This window comes from Crocuta crocuta, unplaced genomic scaffold (genome assembly GCF_008692635.1).
Source record: "Crocuta crocuta isolate KB4526 unplaced genomic scaffold, BGI_CrCroc_1.0 scaffold14, whole genome shotgun sequence".
NCBI classification, from domain to species: domain Eukaryota; kingdom Metazoa; phylum Chordata; class Mammalia; order Carnivora; family Hyaenidae; genus Crocuta; species Crocuta crocuta.
This window is the reverse complement of record NW_027530209.1, coordinates 4764861-4790427: the sequence shown is the minus strand read 5'-3', so window position 1 is coordinate 4790427 and position 25567 is coordinate 4764861. Positions and strand designations below refer to the sequence as shown.

At 39.4% G+C, this 25567-nt stretch overlaps 1 long non-coding RNA gene across 3 annotated transcripts in view; it reads left to right on the top strand.

The window, feature by feature from the left end:
• The window catches only part of LOC144232539 (uncharacterized), a 245577-nt gene extending 223802 nt beyond the window's left edge, over positions 1 to 21775 (top strand). For 2 of the 3 annotated variants that reach the window (XR_013335438.1, XR_013335435.1), the window contains exon 5: positions 21627 to 21775. This is a non-coding gene — a long non-coding RNA (uncharacterized LOC144232539). Of the gene's footprint in view, positions 1 to 8257; positions 8364 to 21626 lie in introns of those variants that run through there. The other variant, XR_013335436.1, reaches the window with a different exon arrangement.
• The last annotated feature ends 3792 nt before the right edge of the window (positions 21776 to 25567 follow it).

Here is a 25567-nt window from a genome sequence, read left to right as displayed (position 1 = left end):
ATATACTAGTATATTATATACTAGTATAGTATATATATATATACACACACATTATACTGTATTGTACAATATACACCATCCTGTACTGTACAATACTGTACTATAGTGTATATAATAAATCTAATTTTATATATACACACACAAACATACATATGAATTTACAGTAATATCGAAGTCCATAGGAAAAGTTATTTCAAGTTTTTGACATTTAGCCACTTGGAGGAAAACTGGCAGATTCATTCCAAAATAATTAATTTTTGCTGAAAACACTCAGAGGTCTGTTTTCCCAAAGCAGTCCTATGAGCCATGTGCTGCACTGGTAAGGACATACTTCATTGGGCACCATCATTGCTTTCCCATCTGGCAACAGGTGGCCATTAATATGAAATGTTATACTAACACTGAAATGAAATTCATGCATAATCAGTGATTTTGGAGAGTACAAAAGTGTTTGAAAGTCTGAAAACTGCTCATTTCTTCAAACAAGCAAGCCTTCATTCCAAACTCTTCAAAAAGAGGAAATGAGCCACTGGTATCAGATATAAAGAAGTGGTTTTCAAACCTTCTGCATTTGTAGAAATTAAACCACCTGGAAAAGTAATATGTAGAATTGAAATCCTTCTGGTTAAAAGCAGAGTAAGCACTGTGATAGCCCACCACAAGCATGGTGGCCCTAGTGGATGCTCTCTGGCACACATTTTATCAGTCACTCTTCTGAAGAAACCTTTTAGGTCCATCAGGCTTCTAAATGTGGTAACAAGGGAAACTAAGCAGAGGGCAGCACATTTATACCCTCAACTCACTATGAGGGAGAAGCGTTAATGAACAGTGGCTTCAGCTCTTTCACACACCATCAGTCCATATGCCTGGCACACTCAACCAGCCATGATTTGAACTCAAAATGGGTTGGAGTACAAGTCAAAACTAGGATTATCCTGAAGAATTTAGATCTGTGTCTTTGCTGAATTCTGGTTTAGCATTATGCCTTACTTTCGTGAAAGACTATTCTCTCAAATATACACAGAACTCTTAAAACTCAACAATAAGAAAACGAACAACCTGATTTGAAAGTGGGCCACAGACTTTAACAGACACATTGTTAAATGAGCTATCTGGATGGCAAATAAGCATATGAAAAGATGTTCCACCACTATGTCATCAGGGAAATGCAAATTAAAATGAGCTACTACTATACACCTATTAGAATGGCCACAATCTGGAACACTGACAGCAGCAAATGCTGATGCGGGGCCACCGGAACTCACATTCACTGCTGGCAGGAATGCAAAAATGGTACTGCCACTTTGGAAGACAGTTTGGTGGCTTCTTAGAAAACTTAGACATACTCTTATAATATCTAACAATTACACTACGTGGTATCTGTTGAAAAGAGTTGAAAACTTATGTCTACACAAAAACCTACATATAGATTTATATAGCAGCTTTATTTATAATTTCCAGAGCTTGGAAGTAACCAAGATGCACTTCAGTAGATAAATGGATAAATAAACTGTGGTACCTCCAGAGGATGGAATATTATTTAACACTAAAAAGAAATAGGTCTTGTAAAGGGACCTTATATATATATATATTATTAAGTGAAAGAAGCCATTCGCAAAGGCTATATACTGTGTGAGCCTAACTATGTGGCATTCTGGAAAAGGCAAAACTATGGAGATGATAAAATGGTCAGTAGTTGCCAGGGTTTGGAGAGTGGGGTGGGAGGAAGAGGCTGAGCACGGAAGATCTTCAGGGCAGTGAAAATACTCTGCACGATACCATAATGATGGATACATGTCATTATACATCTGTTCAAATCTATAGAATGTATAGCACCAAGAATGATGCATAATGTAAACTATGGACTTTGGGTGATCATGTGATGTGTCATTCCTTAGTAGTAACAAATGTACCACTCTGGTGGCGGATGTTTATAAGGGGAGTGGCTATGCATATATGGGTAAAAGGGATATGTGAGAAATCTCTGAACCTTCCCCCTCAATTTTGTTGTGAACCTAAAACTGCTCTAAAAAATAGTCTTAGTGGAAAACAAAATTCTAAGCAAAGTAAAATCATTGGATTAACTATCTGTCGTCTCAAGTTGACTGCTTTAAAATAGGTCATGTTCACTGGGTTATCTAACCTACCCATGCCTTTGCATGCTGTGCTCATATAGCTACAGCAGATCACATATGTATTTGACTTGTATGTCCAATAAAGCACAAATTAAAACTTGGGAGAAACTTGGGAGAAGCCTGCACCACTCCAGGCTGTTTAGAAATCTGAAAAACAAACTCAAATGCTCTTTTGAGTCTGTAAAACAGTGTATTCAGTGAGCCTTATTATGAAAATATTCTGCCCTTCACCTTATAGAATGTCTTGCGGAGAGCCAGGTTTGTTGAAATTATGTTCTTTGGTTTCAATATGTCCCTTTCATGAAAATGAGCCTAGCCTCTTGTCTCTTCTCACCAGGACGCCTACTGCTTATTTCTAATATGTTTGTCTCAAGTTTGAGAACTTTGCCAAGATCACAAGCTGCTAGAACAACCTTTCTCTTTTTAATTTCCTTCTTTCCCAACTAAATCTTTAATTGTCAAAAATATTAAAATGGAGGTAATCTCTCACTGGAGCATTTGTGAAAATTACAGAGTCCTCAGTGACTTCCTATGTGACTGGGACCAGCTGCTGATAGTAACTCCGATAACAACGTGTTTCAAACAGCTAATCTAGTGAGGCTTTCTAAAAATATTAATAATAAAATCCAAGTGATTTAATTTCTCTAGATGAGTATAACGCAAGCTCACTGACTCCGTGCGTCATCGGGCTGTGGTTGCTAGGAAATCCATGAATAGAACTTAATATGCATTCAGCAACAGGCTGCAGACGCAATTTATCTCCATGGATGCTCCCTCAATTGCCTTTGAAATGACATTAAGATAACTTTGAAGCATTTGAGACAAGCCAGAGTCAGTGAGCACAAAGGAAACAGGCCATTTTTGGGCAACCATCTGGACTTCCTGCATAGCTTTTCGAAAGTTCACTTTTCCTGGGCTGTGAGTATCTTAATGTATATTCCATATAGGTTGGGATTTGGAGCTATAGCCATTTGTGAGTAGCAAATGAGGGACAAAGAATGATGCAAAAGCGTGGGCTGTGGAGACAGATGCATCTAAGATCAAGTTTCAGGTCAGAAACTCACTAGGTTGGGTACATAAACTTTTCTGAGCTTCAGTTTCCTCTTCTATAAAATGAGAGTAGTAATACTCAACTTACAGATTGACTGTAAGCATTAGATGTGTGTATCTAAAGCCCTTGACGTGCAATACCAGCACAACTAATGATATAACAAAACTAGTTGTGGAGGGGCGTAGCAACAGTAGCTAGTTTAGTAGAATCACAGCTGCAGAAATACTGGAGTAGTTATTGCTATCAGTAATACCACTATGATAACTGCTACTACCACTACTCCTACTGGAAATAACTATGTAAGGAGACAAGAATACTTTAGCTTTAAAGCTCTGAATAATCACTGTGACCTAAAAACAAACTAAAGAGGCAGAATAGTTTCTAAAGATTCTCAAGACAGTCACTTTAACTAGATTTCACTATATTTAGCATTATCAATATAACCTTGGGGATGTAGGGAAAGAAAACTTTTCCCTTCTTCTCTTCTAGGTTCTTTGGCCAAATCATTAAATTTTTATAAAACATATTAATGAGAAAAAGGCATATTTAAATACATATGTACAGGAGCCCCACAAAGACATAAGGGACTCCGCAAATGGCATCTTGAGCTAAGCAGAAGCGGGTAGGAGTCTGGGACTTCAAATAGTAGGAAGACAATCTATAGGAAGATGAGCAGAGTAAATGTTTGGTAAACAAATGTTTGCTGTGCAAGTGAGAAGTCTTATGTAAATAAAGTTATTTCTGGTAGTAGCACTCTTCCTGATACAGCTCCCTATCTAAATTCTTTTAAGCGGTTAATGGGGAGGTAAAAATCTCTCTTTGGATCTGTTGGACTTTAACCGCCTTCAGCTCAAAATAATCCACATGCCAAAGTGACACATTCTGGGGTGAACTGCCCTGAACCCCATCACTTAACAAAGGATGTGGATAATGGTGCCACTCACTGGTAGGACAATTTGTTGGTGGTAGAACTTGGATTTTTGTTTGTTTATAATATGAAGACCAAGCCCCCTGATTCACGTTAATGAAGAATTCCTTAGTTTTTTATCTGAGTAGTCCTCATGACAGAGATAACAAAGACCTGAAAAGTTATACTCTTTCCATCTGCACTGGGAGGTGTCTCTTCCTTCATCAGTTGGTTCAGAAAACATTTTAAAGGACTTAACTATTAATCTGCTTGAAGGGACTATGCAAGGTCTAGTCAGAATAACTTTCCCTATAATGGGTAATGTCTACGCAGCCAGACAATAGGAAAAGAAGTTTAACAGTCCTTATGATTTAGAAGAGTATATATTCTCCAATATTTTCCAAGTGTGACTTGAAACTCCATGTACCCATTTCCATGCTCATTCCTGGAAAAATTCTAGTTCTGTCTTCTTCCTAGATTTTGAACAAACAAATGCTTCTGAAAACCCTAAATAAAGTCTCGCTTGATTTTAATCATGGAAACAAACACTTCTTTAAGTACCGCAACAGATGATGCTGCATCAAAATTGTCTTATATACATGACTGGAAGAATTTTCCTTAATTCATCTGCTGCTCTGCTTGGAAATTCCCTATTATAGATGTACTCAGCAAAGCAACAACATTTCAAATGCCGTGCTCCACATGGGAGAAATATTTAAGGAAAGATAGCTTGCCTCCTTTCTTTCCTTCCTGCACTATACTATTCATACTGAGTGCCATGCCCTCAGTGCTGTCCCCCAACTCTGTGCACATACCTGGGGCACACATAATCCATCCACCTACGTGTCTTGCTGGATATACCCTTCTTGACAATGGCCAGTCAAAGACCCCTGCTCCCATCTCCTGTCCTGTGACATTTTTGGACCAGGACAGATAATTTAATAAACTATTTTTAAGGTGTTAAAGTTTGATAATTATTTCATTGATTCAAAAATGCTTATTGTCAAAAAACAAAAACAGTTATTGTCTGGAGATTGAGGGTATAGTGGAAAGAGCATTGGATCAAATTAAAGGAAGCTACAATTCTAGCCTCTTGACGACTTGGAGAAGAGGAGTGTGGCCAGGAACAAAGACTTTTTTCCTTATGAGGAAAGCCAAGGAATTCTGAGCAATTAAAGTACAAGTAGGGGTGTCTGAGTGGCTCTGTTAGTTTAAGCATTTGGCTTTGGCTCAGGTTATGATCTCACAGTTTGTCGTGCAAGCCCTACATCAGGCTCTGTGCTGACAGCTGAGAGCCTGGAGCCTGCTTCAGATTCTGCCTCCCTCTCTCTCTACCCTTCCCCGGCTCCTTCTCTCTCTCTCTCTCTCTCTCTCTCTCAGAAATAAACATTAAAAAAATAAAGTGTAAGTTAAGTATAATCCTTGTTAAATGCATTCAACACAGTTGGAGCTTCATTTTGTGGTCACAGGGGAGTTGCTGAAGGTTTGGTTGAGAAGAGTTTTATAACCAGAGTTGTAATCTAGGATAGGTATCCAGTAGAGTACAAAATACTTGTACTTAAGAGCATGGAAGTAGGAAGACAAGTTAGCTTTGCCTCTGCCCTCTCCATCTGGCTCAAAGATAACACGGAGGCCTGAACAGATCAATTATTATGGAATATAGGAGAACTGAGTGGAAGATGGGCATCTCTCTGACTCTGTTCTCAGGATATTTGGCTACTCCTTTGGCTCTCTCTCTTTCCCCACACACATTTTTGCCTAGTTTGTCCTCAGAAACAGGTATAAGAACCTCAGAAGTACTTGCAAGCAGGACCAGGAGAGATATGGGAAGTGTGAAGATATGAGTTCCAATAGAGAAGTATTTTTTTTTTTTACTATTTACTATATTCTGCTCACAGTGGCATACTTGGATTGTAACAAACAAAAGAACAAAATGGTGAGTGACAGACTGAAGCAGTCATTTCAACCAATCTCCTCAAAGTACAGAGGAGGTAACTCAGTCACTGAGATGTTGAAAGGCTTGTCCGAAGTCACACACTGAAGGTAAGAGTGAGCCCAGCCTCCTGGCTTCCCCTTGAGTGCCATTTTCAGTGACAAAAGTATCCAAGTTCACTTTCGGAGAGAGATTCTCACCTGGGGTTAGGGAAAGGAGGAACTAGAAGATGTCAAGAGGCAGTCCATCAGTGTCTCAGTTACTATAAGGATTTTTCTGATAATCATCAAGTTCCTGCAATCCCTGGGTATCCTATACTAAAAGGCTTTAATAGCCTTTTCAGTATTGAAAACCACTGAACTTGACACTGTCTGTCAAAACTTCCTCTACACAGTTACGGTTACCGTTATTAGAGATGACTGAGGTCACAGGTAAGCCAGGTCTGTGCTCAGCCCTATGAAACAGGAGCATGTTCTCCAAACCCCTGGTCCATTTGGTTTCTAATTCTACCACCAAAAATGAGAGGTGTTGAAAAAGATTCCTTCTGTTTTTAGTGCGTGTGAAAAGGTGGGGTGTTTTGTTTGACTGTCAGTTTTCCTTTGCACCCTCTGCGAAGAGAAGAGCATGAGGCATATAAGGAAATATGAAGGGTATCCAAGAAGGTCTGACTTTACTCAGTGTTTGCTAGTTCAAAGGGAAGTAGGGTAGGGAACTTCTACTTAAATACATTCAGAAGTATTCACACACTGTATTAATCAAAAAAAATCATGGGGCGCCTGGGTGGCTCAGTCAGCTAAGCACCCGACTTTGGTTCAGGTCATGATCTTGCAGTTCGTGGAGTCTGAGTCCCATGTTGGGCTCTGTGGTGACAGCCCAGAGCCTGGAGCTTGCTTTAGATTCTGTGTCTCTCTCTCTCTCTGCCCGTCCCCTGCTTGTGTTCTCTCTCCAAAATAAATAAATAAGCATTAAAAAAAAAAAAAGAAATGAAAAAATCGCAAGTGACATGTAGACAACTGGTTTTTAAAAAGTGATTTGGCTTGAAGACCTTCAAATTGAACAAGACATTATAGAGCAGTAGAGTGAAATAGCCCTGAGAGGGGGCTGAGTTTGGTCCAGGTCTGGCCTTCGTTGGCAGGGTAACTGCCTTACAGGCATGTAGCCTCACCAAGCTTCAGTTCCCCATCTGAGAGATGAGAAAACTAAACCTCCCTTCACAGCCTTCTGATAGTTGATATATATCACAGACCAGGGCACTTAATTCTCAGAAGTTCCAAAAACTGCCAAGTTCACAAAGCTGGTAAGGAAAGAGCCAACATTGAAAATTCAGGTCAACTCCTTTCAAGGATGACTCTCTACCAATTGTACTAGTGATTTTCAAACTGTGTTCTGTGGTCATCTGTGGTATTGGGGTGTGATGGGAGTAAGTGGCAAATGAGGAGGGATCTAGAATCTTCCACTCTAACTTCAGCAATAGCAGCTCTAAACAGTGATCATTTGTAAATATTGATATTTCATATGTACCTTTGTTCAAGAAATTGTTTTCTAGCTAAAAAACAGATTGGAAATCTCTCCTATTATACTGCATTTAGTTTCTCAAGCAGTGCTATTCCAATAAAATTTAGTGATAACGGGAATATTCTATGTCTGCCTTGTTCAGTACAATAGCCAGTAGCCATATGTGGGAATGCGGGTAGTGTTAAAAGCAAATGAATTTTTAATTCTATTAAATTTTTATTAATTTAAATTTAAATAGTCACCTGTGGCCACTGGCTACTGTATCAGACAGTATGGTAATCTACAGCAATAGATGAGGAGGGAGGCCAACTATGATAATGACACAACTTTCATTTTAAAGTTAAACACCATTTGGCAAGAGTAACGTGAAGCTGAGGTGCTTTCACTTCAAACATTAAAAATGAAATAATCAGATAATGTGGCTTCTGTTACTGTTTGTTGTTGTAGTTGTTTCCTAGAGCTGATTAAATGGCTGTTGTCATCATTATAATAATGCAAGCGCGAGAGAGTTCTAGTTGCGGATCTCTGTGTTCTCTGAATAACAGTTTGCTTACACTGAAACAGAAGCTGCGTTGGTCTTTATAAGTCATTTTATATTCCTCCGTAAGTTATTTTATGTTCCTCCGGGTATTCACAAACAGGTGATTTCCTAACGTAGCAAGATTTCCTGTCTATAGGATCATTGAAAGACAATTGCAATTTGCTTGTTCTCACAGGCTTGGAAAACAGGCCACCCTCCTCTCCTGGGCTATGTTCCTTTCCTACCTCTACTAATGAAAGCCCGGACACCTCCCAGGCAACTGCCCCTACTCTGAAGGAAGAAGGGCCTGGAGCAAAGGGACAGGCCAGAAAGAAGTCTTCACTTCAAGTCACAGCTCACGGAAGTGAGAAAGTATTCAAGACAAATGTCTGTCTCTGATGGATTATGTTACAGCTGTCTTCTTTCTCAGTCACTGAATAAACACAAAATCAGAGTTCATTTTTTCACCTGATCTCAGAGAAACGAGTACATTCATAGTTCAGTTCTCTCCCCATAAGTGTAACCTTTCCCACCTCCCTCCATATCTCAGTGAATCGGGAATCAGGCCACCTGACAGCAAAGGTTGGAGCAATCATTTCTCATATTGTCATCTGATGAATGTCTGAACAATGCTTCGTTTAAACAAAATCTGAGTCTCGCAGCTTCCAAATTCCAGTACCTTCTCCCCAAGCCATTCCACAGTGGTCTGAATTAATTCATTCAGATGCGCTGGAGTTAGACATTAAAAGAAAAATATTCTGAGCCAGATCATTCCTCTCCATTGATGTAGAAATGGGTCAATGGATCAAACCTGGAATATAGAATGTAGAATCCATACAGAAATAGGACTTGGTAAGGTAGAATTCTCCAGGGATACTGCTTACTGACTTTTACCCACCACAGTTGTGACTGCAGTCATTAGTTAGGGTCAATCAAATCTAGAGTGTGTATATTGATTCTCTCCTGTAACTAAGATATTCCTTAATGGTCAGCATCCTGACAAGTTGTCAAGGTAATACTAATAGATGAGTCTCTGCTCTCACAGACCTGAGATTTAATAAACAAGTTAGATAATTCAAAAGTTTGTGAACATTATGAGAAAAGAAGGGGAAAAAAGCAGAGTGCTGTTGAGAGGGAGTGTGGCTACATTCAATGGGGTGGTCCAAGAAGTCCGTTCTGAGAAGAGGATGCTGGCATTGAGACCTGAAGCAAGACCAGACGTAAGTTATGGAGTTTGCTTGGTGATATGGGTCTAAATGGAGCGTCAGAAAGAAAAGAGCCGAGGCAGAGAAGAGACTGCCATGATGGAGAAAATGTGACCAATATATACAGCTGGAGATGAGCTTGAGAGGTGGCAGGAGGAAACGGATTCTCCAGGATTCTGAGGGTCATAAGAAGGAGTGAGCTGCATTCCCAAGTGCCCTGAAGCTATAATGGGGTTATAAGCAGGAGGGTAGAATAACTACAAGATTTCATGAAAATGACAACAGTGCATTTTGAGAATGACAGAGCCAGAACTCTGTAGGATATCATGTTCTCTTCATGAGGCAGGAGGAAACTCGTAGTCCATATGGTTAAGGAGAAAATTTTGGGCGCAGTTGTCTTTTGCTTCTGTGAGTTCCACATTTGGAGCCTGTCACACAAGCCTCATCCTTTGCACTTGCTCATTGTAGAGTTCTGAGGGTCCTAGACTCATTAAACCAACTGCTATTCCCTCTATCTGGAATGAGCTTCTCCATCCACCCAGATGCTCCACACTCCCTTGCTTTCTTCGGGTCTCTGCTCAAATTTCACGTTATCAGAGGAGATTTCTCTGTACAATCCAAAACAGAACCTTTGCCCTTCCCTTTCAATCCCCCTTACTCTGTTTTATGCATCTTTATTTTCCTTCATAGCAATAATCACTTCATGACTCTTACATATTTATCTATCTGGTTTTTGTCTATCTCTTGAAAATAGAATCTAAGCTTAATATAAGGTCTTTGCCTGTGTCATTTGTTTGTTGATTCTCCATGTCTGTATTAGTGTCTGGCACATTGTAGGTGATTGATAAACACGTGCTGAAGGAAGTACAGCCATCGTCCTTTGTTCTTTTATATTTGAGAGCCTGGAATCTGGTACAGGAAAACCCATCAACACCTTCTGCAGTGACAGAAGGAAGTGAAGCCCATTTTGGAAAAAAAATCACCTCCTGCTCAGATGCCAAATTCAAAACAAATGCCCCATGCAACCCCTCAACTTTCCCCATTGAGCAACAACTCGGGAGCCTTATTGGACATACTTCATACCAGTATCATCTGAAAGTCTACTATGAAAGCCACTTTTTTTTTGAGAGTGGAAAATATTAATATGTGGATCAATAAGAAGAAGTGAAAATACTCTATTGTGGGTGGATTAAAATCCCAAAAGGAAGTCTCTCTCCATTACACCATGATTTTCTCAATGGCAGACATCACAATTATTTACCAGGGTACCCACAGCACTAAGGAACCTAGTAGATCCTCACTATGTGTTTGTTAAAAAAACAAAGGGGGACATGGTTTACACACATGGAAAATCAACTGGAGAGCCAGCCCAGCACGATAGCAGTTGAAAGCCAAAGAGTCCCCTCTTTACCTAAGCTCTCAAAGCAGAAAAATGAGTTCTCTGAAGTACAAGACTTGTCTCCTCCAACAAGCCTTCCCTAACTGATGCAGTTCAAACTAAGTTTGTATTACTTTCATAACTGCTGCCAGCCCTCATATCACTTGGAAGTCTTCCAATGCTTTAAAACAGGGACCACTTTTCTTCAAGACTAGCATCTTTGGGAATTGAAACTGTATTATATATTCTCATACATACCAGCCCAGTGCCTAAAACCATGTGAGGAAAATAAATAGTAGAGATAGTATTTTCTAGGTATGCTTTGGTTAATTAACAAGCAATTTTTTTCCATTTCCATTTCTCTAAACCATAAGCAACTTAACTATGTTTTTCCACTCTTATTTGCATATCTACTTACAATGTCATCATGTTTTACATATATATGTTCATTTTGCTTACACAAAATGAAGCTATTTTTCTCCAATCACCGGAATACTGTTAACATCCAGAGTCTAGAGTCTCCCATCTGGTAGCAAATTCCACAACAAAGAGCCTTTTTGGAAGCTTGGTTAATCCTCTAAAGAGATGTATTTCACAACTCAACTTCTATCTGATGTCAACAGAAACATATTTTTGCAGAATGTGGCTCATATGCAAGTATGCTGAATTTCTAGTTTAAAATACAGAAATATGGAAGGGAGTATGGGTAAATTTCAAAAGGGAGAGTAGTCTAATTAGTTAAAGCCTCTGAAATGGCCTTGGGCCATGACCCCCTTGCCCAAGGCTCCAAAGAAAAAAAGCTTCCAATCAATTAATGGGGCCAATATTTTTCAAGCCCTTTCTCTGGGGAAGATCCCCTGCTGGAAGGTCAGTGAAGGGAGTTCAGTTGGGAAAGATAGACAAAAGCCAATAGAAGAAGAGAAGCAAGATGAATTTCTTCTTTTTTCCTAGATGGCTATTTCATTCTGTTTTTGCCTCAAGTCTCTATGCCTCTTTCCTACCCCTTACTCTCAACTGAACTGGCTTCTCATTTCATTCAGGGGGTAAAAATAAGAGGCAGTATCAAATTTCCGCAAGCACTGCCACCACCATCATTTTTATCACGTCTATAAGATATCAGCATCGGGGCCCATCTACTCTGACTTCCCTCCCATTACAATGGATAAATGGTCCAATCGAAGACCAAACTCTCTCTTACCTGTTGACAGACACCACTGTTACAGTTGTCCTCTCTCACGTGTGTCGACAAGGTTTCAGTCTCTACTGGATCAGTCCATCATCACAAAAACAAATGTAGGATCTCCCACATCTCTTCTAGCCATTTCCTGAGTTCTCTGCCTCCCCATACACTTCACACTAGAAACAAATGTCTATATTTGCTGCCTCCAGTTCCTCTCCTCTCATTCACCTCCTTTCAAACTTTCAATCCCATGAATCCACCAATGATGGAGTCTCCAATGACCAGATCATTGCTGATGCAAAGGCAATTTTTTTTTTTTACAGCTGGGCACTACCTTTCTTCCTGAAACACCTTCTTCAGTTAGTTCTGTGTTTTGGGCCTCCTTCCATTTCACCGCTTGCTCCCATAGTCTCATGCATTAGCTTTTCCTCATCTCTCCAACATTCAAGTGACCCTAGGATTCAGTTCTCCAAACTCTCCTCTTTTACTTTCTCATTCCATCTAATGAATTTAAGGTGTCTTCTATACACTGGCAATTTCCAAGTATATACATGTCCCCCCATATATTGGACTCCTACATTCATTTACCTACATCACACCTCCACATATATATAACCAGTAGTGTTTCAAACTCAACAAAACCAAATTCTTGATTTTATCCTCAAACTTGCTCCTGAGGCGTAAGGTAAATAAGACAGCATATTGGGAGATAATTCTGGCAAAGCAGTTTAAGGCTACTCATTTAAATAGAGTCTTATTAAGAAGCTTGGAATTTGGGGTACCTGGCTAGCTCAGTCTGTTAAGCATCTGACTCTTGCTTTCAGCTCAGGTCATGATCTTACACTCCTGTGTATTCAGGCCCCACATGGTTCTGTGCTGACAGTCCAGAGCCTGCTTGAGATTCTCTTTCTTTCTCTGTCCTTTCCCAGAGCACACTCTCTCTGTCTCTATCAAAGTAAGTAAATTAACTTAAAAAAAAAAAAGGAAAGAAAGAAACTTGGAATTTATTTTATAGACAAAAGAAAGCTATAAAGGTTTTTAAGCATGGTGATGGAGATATAGTAGATGATTAATAAATGTGTCCAGAGAAACAAAAGCAAGAGCAGTATGGGTGAGATATTGGAAAGGTCAAGGGGAAAATATGGAAGTATAGGAATCTATGGCAATAGTTCCGTAGAGATGGAAAAGCATGCACTAAACTGTGATACTAAGAATGGCCAGTAGAGGGAAACTATAGGCGAGGCTGTAGAAACAGAATTGCTGATGGCAAGTTAAGGGTGAAGAAGGATAAATAGAGGCACAAAAGGTTAGTAATCTCCAGATTTCTTCTCTGACACCCTGAAATCTTTTAGAACAACTAGAAGAAGTACATCCCAAATTCTTGGCGGTCTCAGGTGCTGTGAGACAGATGAGGAGGAGACAACCTATATGCAAGGACAGGCTGCAGACATGTGGGTAGAAGCCAGTCCACAGCATTTACATTCATCTCTCCTTCTCAGTGACCCCATGTGGTAGTCAAATAGCCATTTTCCCACCATGCTGGCATTTCTTTCAGGTGGGATTCCACCACAGGGGACTCAGTTGAAGGTCAGATTGGGAGTGAGAGAAAACTTCATTATTACCTTCTCTAAAATCAGCCTGGTTGTCAAGAAAGAAAAGAAAATTCCTTTCACTGTCTTCTCCCTGCACCACATGCCTCAATTCTGTCCTGAACCTCTAATTCTTGCTTGTCCTATTAGTTTTATATTAAGCTATAGTATGGTTTAAAGAGATTTGGATACAGAAGCTAGTTGGAAAGCTCAACATCATTCGTAAAACCATTAGTATTGAGAAGAATGTGTTGAGTTTCAAACTACAAATTTATAAGTAAACTTTAGTACTTAGCCCATTAACACAGGAAATAGGATTTCTTGTTCTGTTCTTTATGATTTGTATTTCCACTTCTCTGTCAATTATTCATTATTATGCAGCTTCTATGAGGGCATGAAGTTAACAATAAAAATTATATTAATAATAGAGTGAGTTATTAAAATTTAGTTTAATAGCCACTATATTTGTGATGATAATTATAGTTATGACTAACTGTGATTATAGCAGGCATTGTAATCATAATAACCTCAAGGATAGTTTAATGCTAATTGCTCCATCATAAAGAAATGAGAATATAGAACTGTAAGTGAATATACTTAATGATATAATGCAAAAGAATATATGTGGTTATTAATTACTAGGTATTAATTAGCCTTCTCCATGAAACTAGAGCAAAGAAAAATTTTGGTAAATCCAGACTTGGTTCAGTTCTGCTTTAGTTCTCCTGAGAGGAAAAAAAAAAAAAACATTCTCGAAACTAAATGTCTTACATTGAAACTGATTTGAGACTTGATAAGATATTGGGACCTTCTTTAATTTCAACTGGGCTAGAGATATAAAATATGGGCCATAATCCTTCATTAATGAAAGAAACTGCCCCTCCATCAAGATCATATACAAAATACCTACACATAGAGCTTCCTGAGGGAAGGGGCATTTCTGCTGAAAAGACTCCTAAAACACTCTCCTCTTTTAATGTCCCTTCATGCCAGTTCTAGGGAACTTGTCAGTCTTATGAAAACAATGAAGTATATGTGCTCAATAATTATGGAGATGGATGGGTGAGATTTTGCAATTCATAAATAAATCTTATAAAAATCAATATGCTTATCCACTGATTATTTGTCTTTAACTCTATCTCACCTTACTTTTTCTCCTGTCCCAAAAAGTTGCCATTTTTTTAGAGAAGAATCTTTTTTTAATGTTTTTATTTATTTCTGAGGGAGAGAGAGGCAGCGTGAGCAGGGGAGGGTCAGAGAGAGAGGGAGACACAGAATCCGAAACAGGCTCCATGTTCTGAGCTAGCTGTCAGCACAGAGCCCAACGCAGGGCTCGAACCCACGAACCACGAGATCATGACCTGAGCCGAAGTCAGACACTCAACTGACTGAGCCATCCAGGCGACCCGCCATTTTGTAAAAATTCCATGAATAGCATGAAAAACCCCATCATGGGGTGAATTAGTCCACCATTCCAAGGTAGAAGACAAACTGAGCAAACATGATCTTTATTCGATGCAAGAAAATGTCAAGTACCACATTTTTAAAATAAATACAAAATCTACTCATTTTCACACGTATTTGCACAGAAGGAGATTTCATTTCATAATGGCTGGTTGTGGACCCTGGACAAGGGCTTGAAAATACCAAGAAGACATTATTGTATAAGATGGCCTCAATAATAAATCAGCCACAGAGAGACCCTAACAACACCACCAGAGCTGGTTTCTAAGAAAATATTTGACAATAATGATGACATCAAGTTTCTCCATTTGAACCAACATACACTGTTGGAACTATAATAAAATCTTTGCATAAGAATTTTCAAGGAAATTAAGAATAAGAATAATGCTTAACAGAAAATACTTAGTGGAGAAGGGTAAGAAGGAAGAGAAGATTTACTACTGATTTTCAATGGTATGAGGTTAAGTAAGTTTCAGTTACATCATGAGTGATGAACACAAGAAGTCTTGAATTCATTCTCAGTCTGTAGTGAATATGCCAGCCAAGAATTTTCCAAAGCTTCATTGGCTCTCCACACTCAGAGGCCTTCTCATTACTCAAAGGCCCTCTCACCAGTAGAGGATGCNTCCACGTGGGAAGGGATTCCTATTGGGCCATTTTGTAAGTGTGGTTTCGCACTTCAAACAAAGAGAAAAGAATCTTTGACTCAGTTAAAGTTAATTTAAATATTTTGGTGGTGATTCCTAAATCTGTCATTTGTAAAGAAGTGAAAATAATAAGGCAAGTGGCAATGAACTAAATGTGTCTGCCTAAGATATAAATATCAGCCACCATTTTCTCTTCTATGAATTTCTTGCACCCATTAGTGAATCTGAAAGCAGTGCGTTTCAATGAAGGGAGGGTACTTCTTGACTTGATCAGAATTTTCCCTTTGGTGAATAACAAGGCCAAAGTAAAGGCTGTGGGCTGAAGAACAAATGAAAAAAAGACAGTCATTCAAATTAATACTAATAAAAAAAAGATGAAGGGGAAAATTTATCTCCAAGGGAAAATGAAAAAAAAAAAAAAAAAAGGATATGGGATTTGCCAGGAGGGAAGCAGAGATAAAACATAAAGCCTGAGAAAATGAGTATAATAAAAAGGAAAATAAGAAAAGTACTTGTTCCTCTGAAAAGAAGAGCTTGTAAAAATACAAGCAGGATAAAATTATACAGGAACCCTTTCTCTCCCAATAAGTAGCCTTTCATTCATTTGACAAGCATTTCTTGAGTGCCTCACACTTACAGAGAACACTAGAAGTGCAGGCGCATGGCTGAATGGCACCAGGTCCGATCTCCAGGAAGCTTAGCATCTAAGAGCACAAATACACCATATAGAAATTATAAAGTAAAGATGAAAGTAATAGATGTCGTGAGGGAAATTGGTATCAAGTATTACACATGACAAGAAGAGGAGCAGTTGTCTCTGTGTTGATGTGTCAAGGAAGAGCTCATAAAAGGGACAGGTTTTCAGTTTGACCCTTAAAGGATGAGTAGGATTTCAATAAGAGGATTTGGGCATTCTTTGCAGAAAGAAGAAATGACATGATTAAAGGTTCAGAGTTGGGCAAGTAATTTGTTTTTACTGTGAGTGCTTGAGGAGAGAAGGAGTGGGATGCCAGACTGGTAAGAGGCTCTTACAAACCAAATCATGAAGACCTCGGAAAGTCAGGCTAAGAATTGTAGACTTCATTATGCAAGCAAAAGTTTCTTATCTGGGTTTGTGCATTATTTTCAAGAAGCCCATAAAACTCCTTGTGCCTCATTGTGATTGTGCTTTTTTTTTTTTTTTCCCTGGGAAGAGAGTCATTAGTTGTTTTGGGTTTTTTTTTTTTAACCAGATTCTCAAGTGAATGCATAGCTCAACACAGTTTAGAACATAGAGAAGACACCTCTCATAGGATATCTGAGCAGCACCCAAAGTCTCTTCTTTTTGGGATATTGACCTTGACATACAAGGATGTGGTCTTTAGGGCCAAAGCTGTACAGTCTGACCTTGCCATAGTGGTTGCAGTTGAATGAAGTTGGGGAAACAATTGATCCCAGCTGACACAATCAGTTCCCAAGAGTATACAGTTGTGAACTGAGAAACCTGGAAGCTGGGGGTGTAGGAATTAGAACTTTAGACAAAATTTTCATGAATTCCTTATTTTCAGGTATCTATCAACTACTTTGATTCCTGTCGTCCATGGTGCTGAATTGTTCAAATCTTTCTTGAGTTCTCTGGGATAACCTCAGTATCCTTGTAATACCTCTCTCTCTCTCTCTCTCTCTCTCTCTGATTGGCTAGCCAGAGTTCATTTCTTTCTCTTGTAGCCAAAAGAATTGTGATGGATATAGAAACTATGTTTCAAATACTGAAATGAGGTAGTGAGGAAGAATTGAAATGTTTACATAGATGCATAGCATTATCTAAAAACTATTTTAGAAACATCAGAGTTGTCTTTAGGTTTTCTCTCTATCTCCAGTCTTTAACATCAAACCAACACTCTCCTTCACCCATTTTGTCTGTGCAAGATGTCTAGTATCCATCCGCTCTGCAGCCATGCTGGTTCAGTTCTTAATGATCATTCTTCTTGTAGACCGTTGAAATGAGCTAACTCTAGGCTCTAATCTGTTCCTCACACTGCTAATAAGTGTCCTTTGCAACTTGTATACGATTATATGCATCAGCTCAAAAATTTTAGCCCACACTTTTTTAGTGAAAAGGCCTAAATTTTGAAGAGCCTGGCCACAATCTACCTTTCCAACGTTATCAACGGCAGATAATACTCTTAAAGTGACCAGACTCCATTTCAGATCAGATCCTGGCCTCTAAGTCTCTACACCCACTGCCCCCTATGTTTGAAATGATACTTATTTTCTTTTAACCCTGGTCATTCAACATAGATGTCATCTATGTTGTCCTTCCCTGCTCCATCCAGGCAAAATTGTTCTCTCCAGATTCTTTGTATTCTTATAGCAGAGGATTTTACTTGATTTTGACATAGTATAGCTATTTACTCACCTCTGCCTCCCCTTCTATTCTATAAGCTGTTCAAGAGCATGTCTTTTTATTTATTTTTATATTTAGGACCTAACACAATGTCTTCCAAAAGTGGATACTTGTAAATATTTCATGGATATGCAGAGGAATTGGTAGATGTCAGAACTAATGAAGGCAATAAAGAAGACACTGGGGGAAGAGATATAGAGAGGACCTGGTAGGTTGATTGCCAATCTCAAAAACAGTTCAAGAGAAAGGATTGGCCAATAGTACCTAAGTCTGGAGACAAGTCAAGGGTGGGAAAGCTCACTGGATTCAGTATGAGGAGGCAACTGCTATGATACATTCATAATGCGGAGAAGAGTGGCTGAAGAGGTGAAAATGCCATTATGTGAGGAAGCTGGGAAGGAAGCAGAAGAAAAAGAAACAGTTTACTTCTTTGGGNGGGGACAGTCTAGTCCAGTAAGGCAAGGAGTGAAATCAGAATGGTCCTAGAGAAGAAGGAGGAAGTTGGTGGTGTTAGCATTGTCAAAAGACAGAAAAGCCTCCTCTTTGAAATAGAAAATAGGTCTAGATAACAACAATTATTTTGGAAGAAAAATGAGATTTCTTACATCCAAGAAAAGGATAAATAGAAAGAACTGCAATCTCCAGTGTTATTCGTTTTCACTGCAGTACAAAGAGTATTTCCATTGCCTCTATCAAGAACTCTCCCCCAAGCAAAGTTCATCCAATATAGAGTCAAGACAAAGGTAGAATAACTATAATTTTGTAAAGGGGAGACGTTAAGGACATAAAGACAGCAAAGATCACTTGAATTGTATCCGTTTCACGTCAAGGGCACCCTTATAATCACATTTAGTTACACATAGATGGGCTGTGGAAACAGCTGGGTGGACCTTAATTTAATTTAACTAATTGATTTATTGGTTTCATTAATTGCTGTCAAAGGATACAAATACTGTCCCCAAGGGCCACAGTTTAGTTGGTCATCACTACAGCTTCTAGAAAAGTAATTGGATTTCTTAGTTTAGCCCTCGAGGTGAGCTATCAAAGAGCTAACAGGATTTAACAATATAGTGCCTTGGAAAATAAAGACAGAGAACTACCTATTGATATAAACAGTGCCTCCTTTCTTCTCATTCTCTTCAGTGGCAAGGTCTTTTTCCATTAGTCTTCTCTAATTCCTTTTTATCGGAGTAAATTTCCTTCATTTCTTCTCCAAGAACTCTCTCTACTATCCGTTTCTTTGAATTTCATCTTTCATTTTTAACCTTGGCTTTTCTCTAATTATCTTAGGTCCCATTGAATCTTCTTCATACATAAATGGGATATGAATCAATAAATAATTGATAAAATTGTTAACTCAGAAACTGACAGTTTTTCCCTGTTACGCTGCAGGCTTTGGATATAATGCCAGAGCCCAAAACCTTGAGTTACAGATGTTTCTTTTTCTTTCTTAAGTAAAATGAACACCTACTCAATTTTTTAAAAAATAAAAGTAATCAAGTATTGAGAAGAAAAAATAATTTAGAACCCCAGATTTCTTACCTTTGAATCTTTTCCCTATGTGTATAGATATGCCTGAATCTCAAGAAGAAAGAACTATAAGTTAAACCCTCAGTAGCTGTTTTACTTTGTCACCCAAGGCATCAGCAGCACATTTTGTTTGGTTTTGGTTTTGGTTTTTATTTATTTTTGAGAGAGAGAGAGAGACAGAGTGCAACAGGGGAGGGGCAGAGAGACAGAATGAGACACAGAATCTGAAGCAGGCTCCAAGCTCTGAGCTGTCAGCACAGAGCCCAAGGTGGGGCTCGAACTCATGAGCCATGAGATCATGACCTGAGCTGAAGTCAGATGCTTGACCAACTGAGCCACCCAGGCGCCCCCGTAAGCAACACTTTTAACCTTGAAACAAAATCAGGGAGGAAAATATTGTCTTCCCTCCTTCCATCCTCCTTCCCTCCTTCCCTCTCTCTCTTCCTTCCCTACCCAGATTTGGCATGCCTAGAACCTGGGTCAGTGCTCAATAAAAATTAGCAGTGCCAGACACGGTAGCTTATGTACCTGGGAGAACATAAGTGGCTCTAGATGGGGAACTGTAATGCAGGCAAAACAGAGGCTGTGGTGTGCAGACGTGTAGCAGCGTTCAGGGGAAGTTGCTTAACTCTGCCCACATAGGAAACATACCCTGGAGGTACGTTTCAAAAGATTTGGTAGAAGGATGAATGTTTTGAGCCGCTTGAATCCAGTATCAGCCATATAAATAAAAAGAGCCAATGAAATTTGAGTCATGGGCATTGATATGACCTCATTCATCTACAAAGTCTCATAGAGCCCAGGGAAATTCAGGTGTTAGTTAGGACATCCTTAGACACTCAAGGGCCTAATAAATTTGTGCCCTATTTCATAATGTGTGTTCTCCATTTGCCATACCCCTCCAGTAATTAATGGATATGCCCATTGCAAAATGCAGATTTCCTTTTAAATATTTAAACTTTGATTCCCAAATTAATTTAGGACTCCCATTTCTTCTGAGAGCATATATAAAAATTGTCTTACACTGACAGGATGAATGCAATAATGTGTATTGTGATTAATGCAGGTATAAAAAAGCTGAAGACATTGGGGACAATCCCAACATACCAATGTCAACCCATAGTCTTGAACAAAGGTTTTACAAGAGAAACTCCCTATGTCCAAAGGACTGCTAGAAACAAGCATGTCTGGTTTAAATCTATAGTTCCCAGCTCTCCTATTTAGTTTGTGGTTAAACACTGCCTCCCATGGCATCTTATACTTGAATAATTTTATTCTATACACATACACACACACACACATACACACACACACACACACACACACACACACACACTGGTGCCTTTGCTATTATACCACATTGTTGTTCAATATTAGGGAACTGTTGAAATACTAAAGTTGAGTCTTTACAAAATGACAATAATGTTACTTTAACTGCCTGTAAAATACAGTTTGCTTATTATAGTGACATTCACATTGCATAACAACACAATTTTGCATTATTCAATTTCTTAAGACCCTCAATATGCTTTTAGCTCTTGTAAGTATGATTTGATTTTAACTGTACACATAAAGTATAAATATAATAACTGCAGATGATATGTTCCATGTAATGAATCAAATGATCTCTATAGACCAAGAAAGTCAGAAACCTTTGAAAACTACCTCAGTGTTTTCTAGCCAGTGAACTTTCTTATCAACATCACTGTGAATATCATCTTGTCTGCGGGGGGGCCCTTTTACAGAAGAACTTGTTAGGCAATGTCTGGGGCAAATATCACTGTAGTAGGGTCTTGAGTGGCTGTACGGTTACCTAGACTCTCTGGGGCAATCAGCCCTTTTGATAATAATTCTGAAAATTGATTCATGGGCTCTTACGATTAGAAAGGCTCTTAGAGATCATCTCATATAGCCAAACTCCCTCAATCAGGACCTACTTCTGGATACACAGTGGATCTGGTTCTACTCTCAGTATTTCACTTAGTTTTGCTTGTGCATTACCTCTTCCTGCTAAGAATCCAGAGTTGTAGCAGCAGTCTGAATACTTATCCCTAGGATGCTTCCAAATTTTATTCCATGTTCATTAAACTGAAAGCTAGCTTTTCTATGACATAGCTCTTTTTCTTTAATGTGAAGAATGAGAGTCACCAGAATGGAAAGTGGACTAACCTCCAGGCATTTTGCAGGAGACACTCAGGCTGCACAGCTCCAAGGACAAGCTGCCCATCATGGAGTGGATTTCCCTGGAAACTGCTAGTGAATTGGAGCTCAGTCAAAGGCTGACAAACCATGAGCTGTTTGCAATATGAGGACCCTAAATCCCGCTCATTCTTCAAAATCCAGTTTAAATATCTCATTCCCCTCCTAATATTAATAAATAATATCACTTCTTCTGATTCCCAAGTGCTTTGTGTACATCTTTGCTGTGGTTGTTTAAGAATCTCTGCCAGTGAGATTGTGTAGTTTATTGAGGAACGTGACTCTATCTTATCAATTTTGTTATCTTCAATGACTGAAGTAGAATAGTTATCTAATAAATGTCTGAATGGAGAAGAAAATGTCAAAGAAAAACATGAAGATAGCATATTCTTTTTATTGAACATCAGGGAGCATCAGGAAAAGAATATAAAAACGTACAAAAATCTCTTCTCCCCCTTGTATGACTAGAAAAGCCTGTGAATATAGTCAGATAGTCCTAACCAGTGTGGTAAATTCATTTCTGAAAACGAGGCAAGTTTACATTGTCTCTGCACCTGTGATAACTCTGACCAGTGTTATTTAAATTGTTTACTCTTTGTTCAGATAATTCTCAGTGCCACACATCCTCCAATAATGATAACCAACCGCACGCTCGCAGAACGTAGATAGATTATAGAAAAATACCAACATTTTCTTTTGTAAATACTCTCACACAGCACACAGAATTGTCTCTGCAAGTCATTTTATTAATGTCGTTTGAAAACCAGATTGACTTCAGGAGCTATTGTCTGTGGTATGTTGCTGCTGTTTCCCTCCGTCCCGCACTCTGTACTGTAGTCTTCACAAAAGAACACTAGAGGGATCAGCTTCATATTTTTCAGAGGCCTTTGTGTTAACCAAGCCAAGTACAATTATGGCTCTTCCCAGAAGAGGGAAAGAATAATGTTGGCAATAGAGTGTTACCCACCCAGAACCACACAAAAAGCTGCAAATATGACCAAAATGGCTTTCTCAGCCTTTATAAACCCAGCTACGTGGCATTTTCTGTGACCAGAGGCAGCACTTTAAGAAATTACCTTTAAAAAGCTGGTTAGAGGGCTGTCGGAGCTTTGAAAGGAACTCGAAACCTGGGGAGGGATTGAAGGAATAAATAAGCAGACTTGTTGTTTAATAAGACTGCCAATTTTTTTTTTTTTTTACTTCCAAGGGACAAAATCAAGTAAATGTCAGATTTTTCCCAGCTGGTAAACACGTTCAGATTTCAGGCGAAAATCCTCCAAAAGGAGTAGGGTTGATAATGACAAAGTAAGAAAACATGAATTCCTTTTTTTTTTTTAATTTCAAAATAGGATAGAAAAATAATTCAGTCATCCTTAATCTGGACATTTTTCCTCTTCACTTCGCCTAAATTGTGGATGTGTGTAAAGACGTAAATGGATGAAACAGTATAATTTTAGTGTTTATGGATGCATAAGAGAACTAATCAAGCTGGTGATCCAAGTCTGTCAGAGCTAGCACGGTGACTGAATAAGATAAAATTAAAGGGGGGAGAAAACCCTCGCGTCTACAATGTCACCCTGTAGCTTTAATCTATCAGTTTCAGAAAGAGCTTGTCAGCTCCTATACTGATCTGGTTAGTGAACTACCTCACTTGCTGATCCTCTCACCCCCCAGTCCCTGTGGTTTGTCCTAATTAAAATGAAAACCATACTGCTCTAATAATTTGACTCTACCATTTCTCTTCTCAAAACTTTGCAGTGGCTTTTAATTGCACTAAAACCTGGAATCCAATTAGAAATCGATTGGGGGGCTCTAAGCCCATGTCTCAAATGTTCTCGTGTCTCTGACCCAACTGCTCGCCTCGCTGCTCTGCACAGTCAGGAATGTCAGTCCAGGCAGTCAATCTGCTTGACTCCAATAACATCCTGACATGATTCCCCTTTCTCTTGATTGTACCTTTCTCTTCCCAATAAATAAACACTCAGCTAGAGTGCAGCCACAACAGCCTATTTTTGTTGGTCATGCCAGTTGTCATTTATACGATTTGATGTGCAATATATCTTGTCTTGTTGCTTCTGAAATTATAAACTCTATGCTCTTTGACTCCTCGATAAGTCCACAACTTGGGGGGCTCCAGAAAAGTGGTTGACTCTTTTCACTGGAGGAGATCTGAAAAGAAGCTCCGATCTTTGTTTTTATAAGCCAAGAGTGATAATGTAAGTTCAGAGCTTTCTGGAAAAGCGCTGTGATTCCCTTCATCCATCCCTCTTCATTCCTCACTCCTGATTTGGTCCTGCCCTGCTCTGTGAAAAATAGAAAAAGAGCTCTGGCTTTCCTATATTGTGGAACTTTCCAGCAATGTCCTTCCATAAAAGGGATGGGTCTTGTTTCAGAGCCAAGGGATCTGCCTCCAACAGTTTGGGCTGCATGGTGGTAGGGTTTTTTTTTTATACTTTTAGACAACGTGGAAGTGTCTGGAATGGTGCCTTCATTCCTAGCCATTCTAAGAATTACTCAGTGTTTCAGGGCCCTGAGCCAGTAACCACTGCCCAACCACCTCTGCCACGTTAGCTCTGACAGGGAGGTGGGTGAGCTGTGGGTTCAGGAAGGCCAGAGTGATGGCGCCCCCCATGTTGAGAAACCCACCACGAGACTGACAGTAATTCTGAAAGGCAAAAAGCACCCACACTCTAGTTCCTACCACTCCCACCCTCTATAGAACTGTAGTAAATGAGTTGTTCAGATCTCACTCTCATCTGGGCTTCTCAAAGTGTAAGATGCCAAGACTCTTAGCAAGGCCATGACCCACATATCCAAGCCCTGAGCAACCCTTGCCCCAGGGCTGCACCCCTCCAGACAGGGTTCCTTTTTCTTTCTTTCTTTTTAAATTTTGCCTGCCCTCTGCTCTGCTGTTTGAGCCATCTCCTCTGCAGCTACCAGGCTGGTAGATGCTTCCTAACATCACAAGCTCCCCAACATAGAACCCAAGAATTTGAACCAGCACACATCAACGAGCTTAAATTTCTGATGAAATTAACTGTGAAGAGAAAGGCAAGGCTTTGTTAGACTGGATGGGTTCTGCAAGAAAAATGGACTTCTTTGGTTCGAAGCAGTGGGACTAGGTGTCTTGCTCTAACCAGCTTTACTGATTCATATAAAGTGCTGCTCTCTAACCAGGAAGTTGTAATGTCCTCTTTACACGCACACATGCACACACTCATGCACACACGCGCGCCTGTGCGTGCACGTCACACACACACACACACACACACACTGTGTTCACTATGAAGGGGTATCCAGCTGGATTTGAATCTTGTTTGTTTCTGACACTTATGACTCTGACACGTTATTATGCATGAGTCTTAGTAAGTTCATCTATAAAATGGGGTAGAACTGATATTAAACCTACTCTCCTCCCTCACGGTCTGTCCTCACTTTTCTAATATTTTAACATGAGTATTTCAGTCTCCCTTGGTAATCTAACTGAATGCTAAATCACCGTTCTGGTTATAACATACTTTTCCTACCAGAAACCAGATCTCAGGTGCTGTGTTGCTCTGTGTCTTCACTACCTTAAAATGTGCTTGGTACAACAAATGTTGGTTGACTTAATGAGAGGCGTGAAAAACTGCTTAGTCTCTGGTCTCAAGTCTGCCACAAAGAAAGCTGTAAGTAACCTCTGGCGAGTCATCTGCGCCACTCTGGCCAGTTTCTTCATCTGTAGAACAAAGTGTTTGCAGTACAGAGACTGGTTCTTGAAGACACTCGTTCTCAGTTAGGAGATTATTGCAACCTCCAGTTCTTTCATTATGTCAGCCAGTCTTCACATCAAAAAGACATCCCATGATGATTCAGAATTCAGGCTCCAAGCCCAGCTGCTTGGGTTTGTATCCCCGCCCTCCCAGTAACTAGCTCTGGGTTTGGGGAC